At 34.5% G+C, this 17,233-nt stretch overlaps 1 pseudogene; it reads right to left on the bottom strand.

Annotated features, from left to right (window-relative positions):
* Window positions 1–16,147: 16,147 nt before the first annotated feature.
* Window positions 16,148–16,484, bottom strand: LOC147517003 (large ribosomal subunit protein eL39z/eL39x-like; annotated as a pseudogene).
* Between the last annotated feature and the right edge of the window lie 749 nt (window positions 16,485–17,233).

The following is a 17,233-nucleotide window of genomic DNA, read 5'->3' as shown; positions in this document are numbered from 1 at the left end:
AACCAAGCAAAGTTTTTAATCAATATAGTGGACAAACTATTAACGAAGCCTCCTTGTAAGTTATTGACTCAAATACTGTAACTTGGAAGTCAAAAATAAAATTTAATCTTCAAATATGATCCAAGCTTCAAAGCAGTGGAGGGAGATATGCTAGTGTATTATGTTTTCAGTAGCAAGCTACAACTTATCAACAATCTAACTCTAACTCTGATTCAGGTCAAACTAACACTGCGACCATATAACATGTTATATAGTCCATTATAACATACTAAACATTTTATTTCAACTAATGAATGCACGATGATCATATCCAACTATGTTGTATTTTGTGGAATATACCATAACGTGTTTCATGGAACCTTTGTATTACCCCATACCAACAATCCCTATGTTCAATTCCGTCAAAGGAACCTCAAGTTTCCTTTCAAACACAATAGTCAATAGTGATTTAAAAACTCAAAAAAGAGATTTCAAAACAACAAATGCAAGGGATTGAACCTACTAATTTTTCATTTTGGTTTGCCTCTCTAAGTAGGTTTTGAAGTTTATGAATGAAACTTGGAGAGTTCATATCGTCCTCAAGCTGTATCGAAATGGAGGAAGCAAGGGAAGAAAATATAGGCCGAATTGAGTTCATTAAAATTTAAGTGGCAATAGAGGAAAAAAAAGTTTAAAAACAAATTAGTAGATACCTCGAGTGTTTGATGATGATAAATAGATATTGTTTTTCATCAATCCCATTATTTTTTTCTTCATAAAGCAGCTTGACACCTCTCCTACAAAACTCTTGCGATATCTGCTCAGCTGAACCGATCCTGACTCAACCATTTGAAGAGGCAAAAAGATAATGGTAGGGATATCTAAAAAAATTAAAAATGTAAAGTAGGTATGTTGTTCAATGATGGTGGGGTTGAACACATTATTATCACTCACGGGACTCAAATTTGGCAACCTAATGGGAAATATGTTGGCTTTATATGTCTAGCAAGTGCCGAATCATGTGATGAGAAAATATTGTTGTCAGAACAACTCCCCCACAAAGCATTTGTCATACATGTTCGTCTTAACGAGACCCCACTCGATCCACCATTCTAAGAAGCTAGAAGATAATTGTGGGGGCAGAAAAAATAATATAAAAATATAAAGTAGGTAAGTCGCATAATTATGGTCTGGCAACATAGGATGGAGGTGCAAAAACGAAAATGTGCGTACATTTTATAACATCTTTGAATTGACATAAAAGACCTTTGTGTATGCATTTTACTCTTTTTAAAGTAAAGGCTATAAATGGAAAGAAAAAGTCAAATGACTAAGTTGTCCATTTGTTTGGACAATGACTTATTTTTTTCCCAATGCTTGATAAGGGCATTAAGCGGTACTGAAAAGGCTGATTGATTTTAAGATGCCAGGTTATTTATGGAAGTAGTGATTATGGAAACTAACTTTAGGGGTCTAGCCCTAAATAAATGTATGTAAATAGTTTAATGTACGAACGTTTTTATTTCAATAAATATATTTGATCATGTCATTATAATTTGTAGTAAATATATTTTGTTATTGAAATTTTTTCTTATATCATTGTAGTAGATATAAACATTTGTCTAACTAACTCTATCTAGCTTTTGTAAAACCCCTATTTACAATTTACATATAAAATGCATTCATGGGACACGTGTAAAAAATAATTAGAGCTCTCAGGGAATCCAAATCGTTTGTCCCTACAAAACCTCACCTCATTCTTCAATGTAATTCAACTTTCTACTAAGTTATAGTCTACCACATCTCCAAAAAAAATGTTATTAAATTCATAATCCTAAAAACACGGTCTTCTTAAGTTTTTAAAACTGAACTATGATCACATTCTCTTCAATAAGTTTTCTTTTTTAATCCACGTGCAGAGCACGTGCACTTATGCTAGTTTATGTAATCCAAACCAATATGCATAGTTTGCATAATTGCAACTTGACGGGGAGTGTTGAAGTATATATTGTCCCACGTTTCTATATAATTGTGGACTGTTGGTATAGGTGGGAGCCTATCATATATGCCTCATCTATAGGTGCACACTGGCCTATCAGTTTGGAATGCCAAACTTAACCATATCTAGTATTTCTTATTCTCATGTATTATGGTAACTTAACACCCAAGGTAAGTTAAATATATATATATGAAACTCTTGATAGAGTATGAGCATACTCTCTAACCCTATTTTCCAGCCTCCATTTTTCTCCTTCTTGGTTTTCGTCATTATAATAATGTCACGACTAGGGGTGTAACTCGGGCGGGGTTGGGTTGAGTTGAGACATAACCCTAACCCAACCCATCATTCAATTACTTCAACCCAAGCCTACTCGAGTCTACGTTGGGTTTTAGATTACCAACCCAAACCCGAGCCCATGTGAAAATACATCAACCCAAGCCCTACTCAGGTTAGTCGGGTTGGTTGGGCTTTTTTCTTGTGCGAAGAATTGAACGATACACTTTTTCTTTTGTTATCCGATCATTAATATATTGTGACAAATAATTTCTTACTTCTTACTCTACGTAGTAGATAAAAAAAAAATGAAGAATTATCATACCTCATCGTGTTGTAAACCTAATTGATTAGTTTCACCACCGTTTTGAATTTGAAAAATGCAAAAAATTTAATTGAACAAAATCTTATAGATTGGAATCGATAACATATATAATGCTTACTAAATTTGGCTATATTGTTCTCTAAATAAAAAATATTCATGTACTGTATGCATGAAGTCCCATTTATTAACATAGGAAAACCTTTGAAGGAAACAATATAAATGTGGAGATATGAGATTTATCCATGATTTTGATTGGGCTCGGGTTCTTTGGGTTTTTTAACGCCCCAACCTAAGCCTGACCCAATGAAATTTTATTGTAACCAAGCTTGTCAAAATTTGGGTTTTAGCCCGTCGGGCTTAGGTTTGCCCGACCCAAGTTGCACCCCTAGTCACAACTTTCATATCATCACCACTAACATGGTATCAGAGCATCAAGTTCAAATATGAGTTTAATGGTATGTTAGGAGAGTTTTCTACAAAATCAATACACGAAGAAAAAACAAGATCAATTTTTCAGTTTTTAGTTTTCAGTATTCAAGTTTTAATTTTTCTAACAAGAAGAAACGAGTAACAAGTTGTATTAAAGCTAGATTGTTGCTGCATACGAGTTTAAAAACCCAAACAAGAAGGTAATCTAAGGAGACCGACAAAGTTTGAAGTTCTCCCGTCTCGATTCATAGGCGCGCGCCTAAAGTATGAAGGTGGACTTGAGCTTTTATAGTTAGGAGCCTAGAGTGATGAGTTTGGTTTTAATTTGTCCGGTATGTGGATCTATTTAGTATTCTCTGAGTATTAGTTTTGGTTTCATCTTTGCGGGAACGAGTTTGAAGTTTTTTTTTTTTTTTAGGTATACTGCAAAGAGGATCATGTATTCTTTGTCTTTGGATTTCTCTTCAAGTATGTAGTAGTTTTGGTACCCATATAGTATTGCTTGTTGAGTAGTTTCGAGTATTACAGTTTGATGTTGGCATTGTTATGGATGTTTGAGTTTCTAGTTTCCGCAGTTGGTAGTGGTGAACAAAGCATTTGTATAACACCCCGTGTTTTTATTCTTTTATTTTCCTAATAATAATAATAATATATAATAGATAAAATAAAATAGGATAAGTGTAAGTGGAAATAGGAGACGTGGGTTTATAGGATAAACCTTCTTCCCTATTTCGGGGGTTTTGTTTTTAACAGAAAGGAAACATAATAGGGTTGGTAAAAAAAACACAGCGAAGGTTTTAGAAAAAAAAAAAATTGAGTTTTACTGAAAGAAGAAAAGGTTTTGAACGAGGAAGATCGTCCTTTCGTGCAACAATCGACTTCGGTCTTTCGGGATTTTTCCCGCTTTCGGAAAGCTGTTCGGTTTATAAACAGTGAGTAGTCTGAAGATGTTTAATTTGTTTAATTATTTGTTTATGCTAATCATATCAGTAATACTGTTTTCCATATTTGAGATATTGTAAACTCTGTTAATAATGGTGGGGCTGTTAGATACAAAACTTTGAAATATTACGAAGAAATAAACTATGGCCTAATTTTAGCATTGATCCGAAACCGTGGAAACAGTTGTTCATGGCGTCGCCTGTCCTATTGTTGTGAGTTGAACTCGTATTGCTATGGTGAAGATGGGTTTATGCTTGGTTGTTGTTGAGAAGTGTTGGGTAGGTGTTTGGACGTTTGGATGAGGGCTGTTGGGAGCTTGAGATGAGTGTTAATGGCAGCGGGATCGCCCTGACTATGAGGAGAAATATAGATTTGAATCTGGATGTTGTGTATTTTGTTTTGTAGTTGTTGGGTTGATGTTGGTTGTAGCGGAAGGGTTGAATGTTAAATTGGGTGGAGCTATTAAAGCTTGAAGCTTTGAACAAGCTTTAATGGAGGGCGAATCCAGATCTAGTTTGGATGAGGATAATTGATCTAATGATTTGAAGTTTTTGCTTTCATTAAATGTTGTTGGTTTTTGATGGGGAGTATTTTTGGTTAGGTTTGGAGGATGGTGGTGGTCGGAAACTGAACTGGTGTGGTGGAGGGGATGACTACGATTTGGATCCAGTGTTCCCCATCTCACCAGTGCAAATTCTAATTAGATTGGGCCTTGGGCCGAAATCTGTTTGGTTTGGGCCGGTTTCAGTTTTGGGCTTTAGGCCAAGTTTTAGTTTTGAGTGGGTTGGTTTTATAAATCCAAGTGGGTCAGGTTATAATTTATGAACAGTAAATTTTGCTTGGGCTTGGGCCGAAATAGGCTAGTGGGCTTGAGTGTTTTTTTTTTTATATTCACTCATGGGCTTAATTAGATTGGGCTTGGGAAAGGCCAAGGGTTTTGGGCCTTAATCTTTGGGACTTTGGAGGGATTGACTTTAGGACTGGTTGACTGTTGTTGACCCTTGGCAGGTCGACTTTGACTTTGACCAGAGTTGACTTTGACTAGAGTTGACTTTTAATAAGGGTTGACTTTGACCAGTTGACCCACTTTGACTTTTTAACTCGGATTATGATTTGGGTTATTAAGATAGGTCTAGGGCTATTAGCATGCTTGGCTTTAGGCTAAGACCTTTATATATACATGTGTATGTGTATTAACTACTATGTGATGTTTCAGTTTTTATGATATGCAACGTTATGACACTTAGACATCGGTAAATTAATAATGCGTAACCAAAAATACATGAATCAAGATACTCCTACGTTCTCTGAAATAATATATGCAATAAGGTTCAATAATGCGTAAACCAATTTACCACCTCTTTTAGAACTCTCTACGCCTCAAGTTTTGGAATTGAGTTTTATGACTGCTGATGTCATATATTAGGTGGGCATTTATTGAATGTGCCATAAATGGCCCGTTAGCGTTATACAGGGGTACGGTATTCATTGAATGTGCCATGAATGACCCGGGTATTCATTGAATGTGCCATGAATGACCAGATTGTTTGGACTGCCCTAGAGAGGAACTAAGGTATCCGCCTTGCGGGTTAGTGGTATTAATTTGATTATGCGAGTGTTTGGGTTTTCTTTTGAATAACTATAGGATATCTACATATGTTATATAGAAGTTCTAACTTTCTTTTGCAGGAGGGTAGGACTTAATAACATTTTGTGTAGGGACGTGGTCCTACCCTTATACAACAGTGGATATCCGTAAGTTTTAATTTAATGACTTAGTTATTAAAACAAGTTATTATAATGAGTTAATAAAATAGAAGTCTTGCTTGGGAAGAAACTATGCCGGTTGAAATGACGGAACTACCTATCTTCCAAGCTGAGAATGATTAAGTTAGGATATATTTAAAGTGATAGTTTGATAAGTAAAGACTGGAAATGGTTATATGTGGTTAGTCTACTCATACCAGCAAATTTCATTTTGCTGACCCATGTTTGCTTTGTTTTGGCAACGTGGGTGTGTTCTTGGGAACATAGGTGGAAGGCAGTGGAACCGCGGCGTGTGATTTGGATTCTTGCCTGGAGCAGTCCGGGAGGTTATTTTATTAGATCTGATCTTTTGGAAGTATGTAATAACGTAGTTTTCTTTTCATATGACATGAAAATACGATGTTGACGACCTGTTATTCTTAGAGTGGTTTGATGTTTTATTGGGACAGAAGATAGACTTTTTTATAAAGTAATAAAGAGAATTTTGGAGATTATTTTTGTTGTTAAGATTCTTTTATGATGTGGGTTTTCGGTTTTGGCATGTGTAGTATCCACCCCGTCATAGCCTGGGTTTTTAGACAATTGAATATAGTGATGTTTGAGATATTTATATTTCAAATATTCATTTTTTAATTGTTTAGAAATTCGGGCTGTGACAAATTGTCTTCTGTTTTTCGCGCCCAAGTGTTTGTTAAAATGTCCAATTGTGTTTTGTGATAATTTTCCACTTACTCTGAGTATTTCTTGCTTTGCTTCATTGTGAGGGTACATATGCCTTTCGGTGTTTGTTAATTTTTATAAGTTATGAGAATATGGCTATTGAGGAATGCAATGGGGGGCACATTGAGTAGTATTTGATGCAAGTGGAACTCCATGTGATGTATCGTTAACTCTTCAATATTCTCATGAGTTTATATCGCATCCTTCCAAGGGTGTTTTATAGTATTGCAGATATTAGTCAAGTTGGAATATACAAAAGACTTAGTATGTTCCAACTTGAGGGGGAGAATATGGAGACGTATGTGGAAGAGTACGAGATCTATATTCATATGAGAAAATGGTATCCCCACTATTCACAGTATTCAATATTCTATTCAAGTAGCAGTCATGCCTAAACTGCACCCGTTGGTGTTCAGGTAGCAATCATGCCTAAACTGCACTCGCTGGTATTTATGTAGCAATTAATCTTTAATTGCATGTATTCAATATTCAGGAGTATCCAGAATAGTATTTTGTTGACTACAACAGTGATATTGATAGAAGCAGTCAAGAAGTGCACATCAAATCTGTCACACCCCGAATTTCGACAAAATCAGAAAAACAATATTTGTTCCCGACTCTTACTTCGTTTTTCGAGGTGTTACGCACTTTCAACTTCCAAAAACCCATCATCTATTTAATTATTCCAATAACTTGAAACCAATAAATTTTTTGAAATAAACAAAAGTCCTCTGCATTCCAAAAATTCTCAAATATGATTAAGTTACAAACTTCCCCTTAAACATCATTTCAATTATAATTATAACTGAAAATACAAAAGCATTGTCTCAATTGAAAATCTATTGCACCTCAAAGGAAAAACAAAACATATTCTATAATGAGATGCTAACGCAAACCACAAGTAGCAATCAACCTTCTTTAACACTAATCCTGTCAAGACTTATCGACTATGTTCATTTTATGAACACACCCGATAAGCAAAACATGCAAATCGGGTCAGCATTATGAACAATGCTGGTATGAGTAACTCTAAAATACAAATCATATTTATACATATATATACACAATCAATAAAACAGTTAGTTCTTCCATCGAGGTGTCTTAACTTCTAACTAATATTACAACATCAATACGTACAATAATTTAAGGCAAGTAGTTTCTCCACTGAGGCGCCTTAGCTTCCCAATTCAATAATAATAAACCATTTAGTTCCTCCATTGAGGCATCTTAGCTTCAAACTGTACTAGATCAACTGCATCTAATAATAAAATAACAAAACTAAAATTTACTCTATACTTATACTGGTGTAGGCCTGATCACAGAGTGGGTCACACCTGTATAAATAATCAATTCAACCCACCCTTCTGCAAAACCATTGTGAATACAAAATAAATTACAATAAAACAAACATATCATATACATAATTCCAATCATCTCATTAAACCAACAAGAACAACCTCAAAGACTAATTTCACAACCACAATCAATCATTTATTATAGATTTAACGTACACTTTGATATATTATCACAATTATTGTTTTAGAGTTTCTTCAAGTGTCTCTAGAATCACGTCGTCTCTATGTTTTACCTAGTTTCCTGTCTACCATAATTGTTCCCCTCAATCGAGCCGAACATGCACATCTGCATGCCTCTCTCACATAATGGAATCACTCCATGCATAGTTACCCTAAGCGGGATGTCATATACCAGGTAACCCCCACACGAACGCCAAAACTATGTGAGCAAGCCTTTATTAGGCATAAAATATCGCGCGTCTCGTTCTGAATTAGCGATGATATAATCGAAGCCATCATTTGGCTATAAGGGCTCCAAGTTCCCTTAAATTCACATTCTCTTAAAAAAAACATCTTTTATATTTATCACAAGAGTTGTGGTAGCTAGGAGCTAGGATTTTCGTTACATAATTTATTCAAATATCATACATTCGTATCTCATAACCATTTCACTCTATCACGTGCCAAATAAATTATTACACTATACTACAAGATTTAGAATTATTACAATACATCTCATGACCAGAAGAATCCTTTAACTCGTCAATGTAAAGTCCAACAAAACATTTCCATTTAAACATATCTCAAGTTTATCCAAAGACATTGTCATACTATTTCATAGCAACTCAATCATAAATATAACGCTAACTTTATTTACGTAATCATTCCTCAAAAATGTTGCATAGAGGACACACCTTAAAATCACAATCATATGATATCATCTATTATAATAAAACAAAATGGCAAGACAAAGGGTGGGCGGGATTTCGTAGGGATCTGTGTTTGATGAGAGCAGATGTGAGATGGGGATCACTTTATATGTTAGCTTGAATTCCTCAATTAATTTCCCATGAGTTACTCTTCATGTAATTAAAACACTAATTATGCCTAATTACTTTAGTCATGAATTCATTAATAAAAATAACCAGAACTTTCCAAAAAAAAAAATGAATGCCAATTAATTTATTTAATTTCTCTCCTAAAAGTGTTAAAAAGGTGGGCTTCGGGCATGGGCTTTAGTGTAAAGTAAATGATAAATGGCGTAACATTAGGCCTCCTTAAACATTTGTCGTAACCTTCGCTTCTTCAACTTTAATGCCATTAACGCCTACCCCTTTCCCATTCGTTACTCCCTCATTCTCTCCTATATGAAGTTTCACGTTTCCAATTAAAAAGTTTTAATAAAAGAGTCTCCTTTATTTATTAATGAAAACGTCTCTCTCTCTCTCTCTCTCATTAGTTGTATTTCACTTGGTGGAACCATGCAGAATTTTTTTTCACAAGGTACGAACTAACATGCCTCCTCTGGCCATACCTATATTTTTGTAAGGAATAATATGCAAATGCCCGCTATTTTGCTTCTTTATCTTCTAGATATGAAAATTAGTTTGTTTGCTTAGACGTATTTTCTTGGTGTTTGTTCAAGATTTCTGGCAAATTGCGTTGGCCACTTCAATCAGGCATATTTTTTCCGTTTCAAATCCAACAAATCTCAGGTAACTTTCTCAAGGAAATGAAGCTTTGCTATGTTTCTTACTGTTTTTCTTCATGTTGTTAGTCAACACTATATACATTTCTTTTGTTTATTTTAAGCAGTACAGACAGTCTATTGTTTATTAGCTTCCATCAAGAATTTTAACAAATTGAGAAGTGTAAAGAATATCCTGAAGCCTACTTATCACTCAAGTTGTACTGTAGACCATCCATCACAAGCGCCATCAAGAAAGTGAGTCATGTATACCCGCTTTACAAATATTATGGTTGTGAATATTTCAAAAGTGATCGATTGGCTATGTTGCTTTTTACACCTAATTAGGCATAAAGTGATGAAGGTGAAGATGTTTTGTGTGTTACCTTGGATATTTCAAAAGCATTAACCTCTATGTATCTAAAGCAGTTGATTGGGGAGTCCTGAACTTAATTCCCTGAATGTTCTCTCATCAACGATTTATTTTTTAAATATTGAAATATTCTAGACCCTAACTGTTTTTCAATTTTTTAAAAGATTTTGTTCTTGAGGATTTTTCAGTTTATATTTCCCTGCATGACTTGGAACTCAATATTGCATGAGTTCGTGCAATTTTCCAAATGCAACTCCAATACAAAAACATTTGCACGTGATAATATGTGACATGCACAAGGTGTGAACTTATAAAAGATTTGCTAGCAATGTCCTTTGCTAACAGTGGGAAGCGTGGTTTCGAAATGAGGCATGGATGGATGTAAGATCTTAGTGGTTAAGAGAGGAATTTGAAACTTCTACGACCAGACTTATGGATCGACATCCCAATTTTTTTTCCCCTTTGCAAAAGCGTCACTTAAAATTGATTTGTTTATATTATTGAATTGCAAACTCTCATCTCCTAATAATTATCTTGGTCATTGTTTCAGGTTTGATGAATTTGTGGCGGTTTCGCATCTTTAGCTAAAATGACTATGTGAACAAAGGGTTGAACTAGATGGTCTTTGTGGTCTGTTTTGGAGTACCATTGATCTATTTTCAAAACATTAGAACCTAGGAGTGATAGGACCATGTGATTTTTGATATTTTAGTTTTGCTAATTTATATTTGATAGGCTTTATTTCGACCATCAGAACAACTAAATTAATAATTAATTTGACTTGAGGGGAGTACTCTTTATATGGATGAAAAAGTCATACTCGAAGTTATGGAAATCCAAAAAGAGTATATCGATATGGTTGTATTCCTCCAAAGTTGGACTAAACTAATGAATTGAATGCAGTCTGAAATGCATATAGATATTGATCGATAAAGTGATTAGATCATATAATTTGCATTCTTCATGGCTTATGATTGTCTAGGATATTTAGGGTATTAAGATTCAAATTTTGATTCGTGGGCAGCTTTGTGTTTTGATCACTACTCCCTCACCTATTGGTTTCAACCAGCAAGCTTGCGCCTCCTTAATGATGCCCTTCCACTACTTCTTGATTGTACATGTTATAGACGTGTATCAAAACAGTTGCTCCAAACCGTTATGTGCTTAATGGCAATTCCCAGCACATGCATGATGGAACTTGGTTGGTACACTCGCCAATTCTTTTATAAGTTATATTTTGTATTCTTTTTATTCTAATTGGGTGTTCTGCTGTAAAGGGATTTTCTCAATTCTATTATTATTTGTCTTGAGTTATCTGCTTAGGTATTTCTAAATGATTGAGTTCTATGAGATCGAATCTACATTCATTTTGACCATGAAAACAGTTGCAAATAACAATTAAATCAATGACTTGATACAAACTCTTGCATCTTTGTAAATTTGTTATGTTATGAATTATAATGAAGGTGAGCGAGCGGGAGACATCAATTAGATATGTATTGCTCTAGATAATGCAACCATGTGTAGAACTGTGACCATGTAGATATGGTGAATGGAGGGCGTGGGTTTTCTATTCCACAGAATTCATTGCAGAGTCCTTAACAAGAAGAACTTCGCCAAATTTTTGATGATTCAATACCAAAATTTACTATTTTCAGTAGTTCCTGAGCGAGCAAAGCCACTGTCTGTTTATTTTCAGTAGTTCCAAAACGAGCAAAGCCAATGTTTGTATACTATGAGTATGCTCAGCTTAACCAAGTTTTGTCTTTTGATCTTGGCACTTTAACTTGCAGGTTAAGCACAAGATCAATTATGGGTTTTGGGGAATCGAGGGTTCAAATGCGAAATCAATTCCTTAGATATGATCTATCTCATTTAAGGTTGGTAAACTTTCATATTAAAACAATTTCTTCCATTCAATATATCCATTTTGCCTTTTGTGGCGCTCCCTTTAATGTTTTCCCCATTTTTTACTCATGGAGAGTGTCAATGTTGAGCATTATTACAAATATGCAAAATGCATTGGATGACATTCAAAGTAGCTTCGAGGTATAACCAAAGTAGGAAAATTTAAAAACTGTAGTTTATTTATTTCTTCTTCTACATTATTTTCCAACCTCGAAAATTGAAAAGCCAATAAAAAATTTAATTTAATTTTTTGGAAGTGGTTCTTTCATAAGTTTCATTCAAAGTTAGGGCTATTTATATAATATTTTTTTGGTGTGTAGTAACATTTGGATTATTTTTTCATTATTTTTTAGGACACATCGCGTAATTAGGATTAGTGTTTCATAGTTTACTTTTGATAATGAGTGTTGGTCTCACTTTGCATAGTGTATGATTTCGAAGACCAAATATGTTATATATGTAATTGTAAAAGTTATGTTGGCAAGATCCCAACCAATGAGCGAGTTAGAAGCTTTGTTGATGCTGAAATTGCCATTGCCACTATACGTACCTATAGGGGTAGACTGCAACCCTATTGAGCTATACACCTTACCGTAGGTTACCTCCAAGGTTTAGAATACACACTGAGGCCTAAGAGTTATATTAGTTTAGCGCCTTGAGGCTTATATATTTGTATATATTTTCTTACTTTTTATTTAATATTTTTTTTTGTTACTAATTAACCACATATAACTTTTTAAAAAGATTAAAAGCTCCTTATAATGTCATGTTTTGTGCATCAAAACACCTCATTCTCTTAGAAACCAAAATATTCCATCAACAATCCCATTTTTTTCTTTAAGCCTCAAGCACCTTTGAGGTTCGACTCAAGTTTCACAGAGGCAGTTGGCCTTGAGGCTTTCATGCGCTCCTAATGAAATGTTTTGAACATAGGCCTTTGGATATGTATATGGTATTGCTTATTGTATATTCAAGGTACATACCCAACACACCAAAAACCTTATCTTCTTTTACTGATTTTGCGCTATTTTGAGTATTGTTAGTATTGTTAATATATTAATTAATTCTATCTTTAACATTTTTCTTATAGAGATGCAGTATAATAGTGTTATGATATATAGATATCCAGCAGGCCATGTGTCTATTACACCAAAGATTTGATTCCCTCCCTCTCACTTTAGTTTAAATATGTATTTTTCTTTCTTCAAACAAATTGCCCTTGCTCTATTTTGTTGTCTTTCTTTCCTTCGAAAGCTACGGGTAGGACATCTCGGTTGAATTCTTCGATAAGTATTATATTCATTTTAGGATTTGGTATTTGGTTGGAGACGAGTATGCTAGGTGTGACGACACCATATGGCACATGCTAACTTTTTCATTTTGAATGTCAACTGAGGTATGCCTTATAATTAATGCACATTTCCTATCAAAAAGATGTTGGCTAAGTGATGGCATAGCATCTTAGGATTTGGATTGTCATCTATATCTATTTAGGATTCTATTTCAAAATTGTCAATTGGAAGCCCATATCAAGTCTATAATTGAGTATCCAGCTATCACATTAGATAGTGCCATTACTTGATCTTCCACGAAAGGATGTGCATGCCTGATTCAGTGAAAGCATATGTATAAGGGGTGTCAATGTAGCCTAATATATTTTAAAGTTTTATTGTCCTTACATTTTCAGAGAAAGGAAAATAGAAATACAGTTTCACTCAAGTACTTATGATGCAAATTAAAGATTTTTATTTTTAATATGTCCATAATGTACTGAGGTATTATTGGTTTTTGTGGTTTAAATTCATTTTTCAAATCGATATATAGTCGGAGAAATGAAACCGAAAAATACATTAGGCAGTGTAGTTGTAGTTACGACCAAGAAATATGTCTAGGATATGGAGCTAATATTCATATCTCAAATTAGCCAAAATAGACATTACCGTTACAAAAGGAAATGGAGGAGGCAATGGTGGAATCTTAATCTCACAAGTTGATGCCCAACTCATTATGGTGTATTTTTCGTGATGAATGTTAGGAACAAATTTTTGATTCCCATGGAAGAACAATACTTCATTTCCTATGCAGAAGTATGAAGGAGCTGGTATTTGTATACATTTAAATGTGCACAACACTTCTGATATGATCCTTGAGATGTTTCTTAAGCCATCACCATGGTTGGTAAGCTTGGTTTTTGGGTGAACTTAGAATTTCAGTTTATAGGCATGTATTACTGATTGCTTATTCTTTTTATATTTGCATGAATAACTTTCTGTCTGGCTTATTATCTTTAGTAAATTATTGGTTTTTATATCTTTAATATATGTCTACAAGGTATTGACATTTGATATACACTATTTAAGTATAATGTACTTAAGTGCTATAGTACTGGATGAGAGTTCTCCAGATTTGACTTATGAAAGAAAATGGTCAATTCTTTGTGTACAATGAGCAGAACGATGTTTCTTTGTCTGATGGTTTTATAACTTATTGTGTTCACACAATATTCATCGGAAACTTACTTGCAGAAATGGAGGATTTACCTACCAATACTACCCTTCCTTGGTCGAATATCCAAATGTCTTTTCTCTGTCGTGTTCAACCTAACAAGTACACATTTTTTGTTGTATATTATGTTTTATTTTTTGCAGTTGGTAGGGCACTCTGTGTATTCCATTTTTAACTTTAATTTGTTTTTGTTATAGGCAAATGAGTATTAGTATTGCAAAACTTCAAGATTCATGGTTCTCTTTTCATATGTTCACGTGCAACTATACTTATATTTGGTTAATGGAAGCTGCTATTGAAGAGTAGTACTTTAAGACAAATGATAAGGATGTAGTAGACATTATGGACATAAAGCTTAAAGAGAGGAAAAGAACAAGGAAATGGTTAGTCATTGCAACAACAAACTTTCCTTGAGAAAGACATAATGGAGAATACAGTTGAACTGCCAGATTAGGCTGCTAGCCTGCACAACAAGGTGTCTGGTGTTTATTTTCTCTTTCTAATGAGCTGGGAAAGATGGTATGTGGGTGCCTGGTGTTTGCAGTCATTCTTGATTGAAGGCGGATATGAAATGAAAGCATTCAGGTTCAAACACTTATTATTTACACATGTACAAAGGTTTGTACGTACTTATCCAATTGTTTAAGCGAAGAGAGGATTATCATTACTCCTTTTTATTTACTGTCATTATTTTTATTTTAAAAATATTATCTCTTTTTCTTCATTAATTTTTGTTTGAATAAATTCTATAATACAATAATTTTCTTAAGTGGAGAGTTGGAGACAATTAACACAATTTCATAAAATGCATGACGAGACAAAATTGTGAACAGCAACGACTTGCTTACTAGGCACAAATTGGGTTGTAAAAAAATCGGTAAGTACAACCGTGCCTTCGGCACGGGTAATACCTAGTAATACAATATAACACACCATGGCATTGCCAATTAATTGATATATCATCTTTTAAATATACTGAATAATCATAAAAAGTGTTGCAGATCACTATATAGCATTTATTGCCACAACTTTAATATTTACAGCAATGTCATCAAGGTTTAGAAGAGCTACAGTACCCTCATTAATGATTACAATGCTACAGTAACAATATACATCATTAAAAATGCTACAGTACGTATGCGTTACAATTCAATGCTACAATACACAGTATATTTACTATTGTTACAAAGTACGTGCTGCTGAAAGTACAATGCTACAATATGCAGTATATTTACTAGTGCTACAGTACGTGCTACAGTGCATACAAAGTCAAAAATAGTTATAGGACCAATTCAATTACATTTTCATAAAAATAATAATGATTAGAACACCAATTCCATTTTCATAAACCACATGTATTAAAAAGAACAACATGATTGACTTAAAAGCAAAAACCATTGTATTTCATCTAACAAGCACCATGTTACACCAAGATAAATTAAATCGATTTCTTAACCATTAATGAAAGTCTCTCCATATCCTTATATTATAATTAATACCTAATTAAGCTAACCAAATTCAAATGGTTTCGCATACGAAAGTAGAATATATATTCAATTGAAAAAATGGCCGTTTTGTACCATGAACTTTGCTGGTTTTATCAGTTTAGGCCAAGAACTGTTTTTTTTAGCAAATTGGGCCATGACCTTTCTTTTTTGTATCAGTTTGGGCCACCGGTGTATTTCCGTTAGAAAATTTGCCCATGTGTACAAACGGATGCCTATGTGTACAAACGTCTGTTTATGTCTAAGCTGACTAAACAACACCACTCCCGCCAATTTTATATTCTTTCAAATCTACTACTAACGTCCACAATCTTATGGACTATGTCTAAACCGACGGTTTTCAATTCTTTTCTTCTTTTGTTAGCGCAGAGAGTAGCCAACCCGATCAACCAGTCCAGTAGCACGGTCTCGATCCTGTAAGTAAAGAGTTGCCACATTACAAAACAAAATTGAAATCCCATTTCATTTGTTTTTATGATGAAACCATTGCCATAAAACCAACCCACTCTCAACTCAACAACAACAAGAGCAGTTTAGAATCCAAGCTTTGTTCGGCGCCAGTGCCTACGCTTTGCGTTGTACCTAAATTATAAACAATAAAAAAATGCGAAGTCAGCTAAAAGTAGGAGAAAAAAAAAAGAGATTTGAGTGGGGTGAAAATAAATAAATAAAACCCGATGGTGCTATATCGACGATAATGGATCCAATTGAGGAATAGGCCCGTTTCGCCTCATCTTCTTAGCTAGCTTCTTCTTTATCATGAATGATTTGTGTGACGGCTGTAAAAAATATAAGTAAATGAAATATTTCCTTTAATCCAAGAGTAGCCAAAAAATAAGAAATGATTTGATGTTGTTGGAGTCCAGTAGCACGGTTTCGGTTCTTTCAAATAAGATCTGTCCCAGCGGTCAATCTCATCGACTGGCATTATTCTTTCTTTAAACCACCTTCTCTTGATGTAGGAAATCTGGGCTGACCTATCCAGCAAACAAAAGATGAAAAGAGCAATGTGTTTCTGTGTTCCACGAAGGCAAAAGCTCTCGGGTCGATCGGACCTTGCCTTTCGCTTGAATTCCCTTCCCTGCAATTTGATTGTTTGGTTTGATATAGGTTATTCCACTTTCAATGATCCTGCTCATGTATTTATTGATTTGGGTGGGACTGCTGAAGCTCTATTGAAGCTTTGAACATGCATTAATGGAGGTGTTAATGGTGGAGGCGTTGGTGAGGAAGATGAACAGTGAAGTTTTTTTTGTTTTGTTGGGCTTGGGCCGAAATCAATATGTGGGCTTTGAAATTTCGGTGAAATTTATGTGAAACTTATGTGAAATTTCAGGTTTGAAACACTTTGAAATTTCGATGCCACGTCACCGGTGATTAGGTGTGCACTTCAACGGTGACACATAAGCATTTGGTCGGACACATATACATCCGGCATGCCACATAAGCATGTGAAGTAACGGAATGGTAACGGTGGCCCAAACTGATACAAAAATGAAAGGTCATGGCACAATTTGCTCAAA

Source organism: Coptis chinensis, chromosome 2, assembly GCF_015680905.1.
Source record: "Coptis chinensis isolate HL-2020 chromosome 2, ASM1568090v1, whole genome shotgun sequence".
NCBI classification, from domain to species: domain Eukaryota; kingdom Viridiplantae; phylum Streptophyta; class Magnoliopsida; order Ranunculales; family Ranunculaceae; genus Coptis; species Coptis chinensis.
Note: the sequence above shows the minus strand (reverse complement) of the source record. Positions and strands in the feature narration are given on the sequence as shown.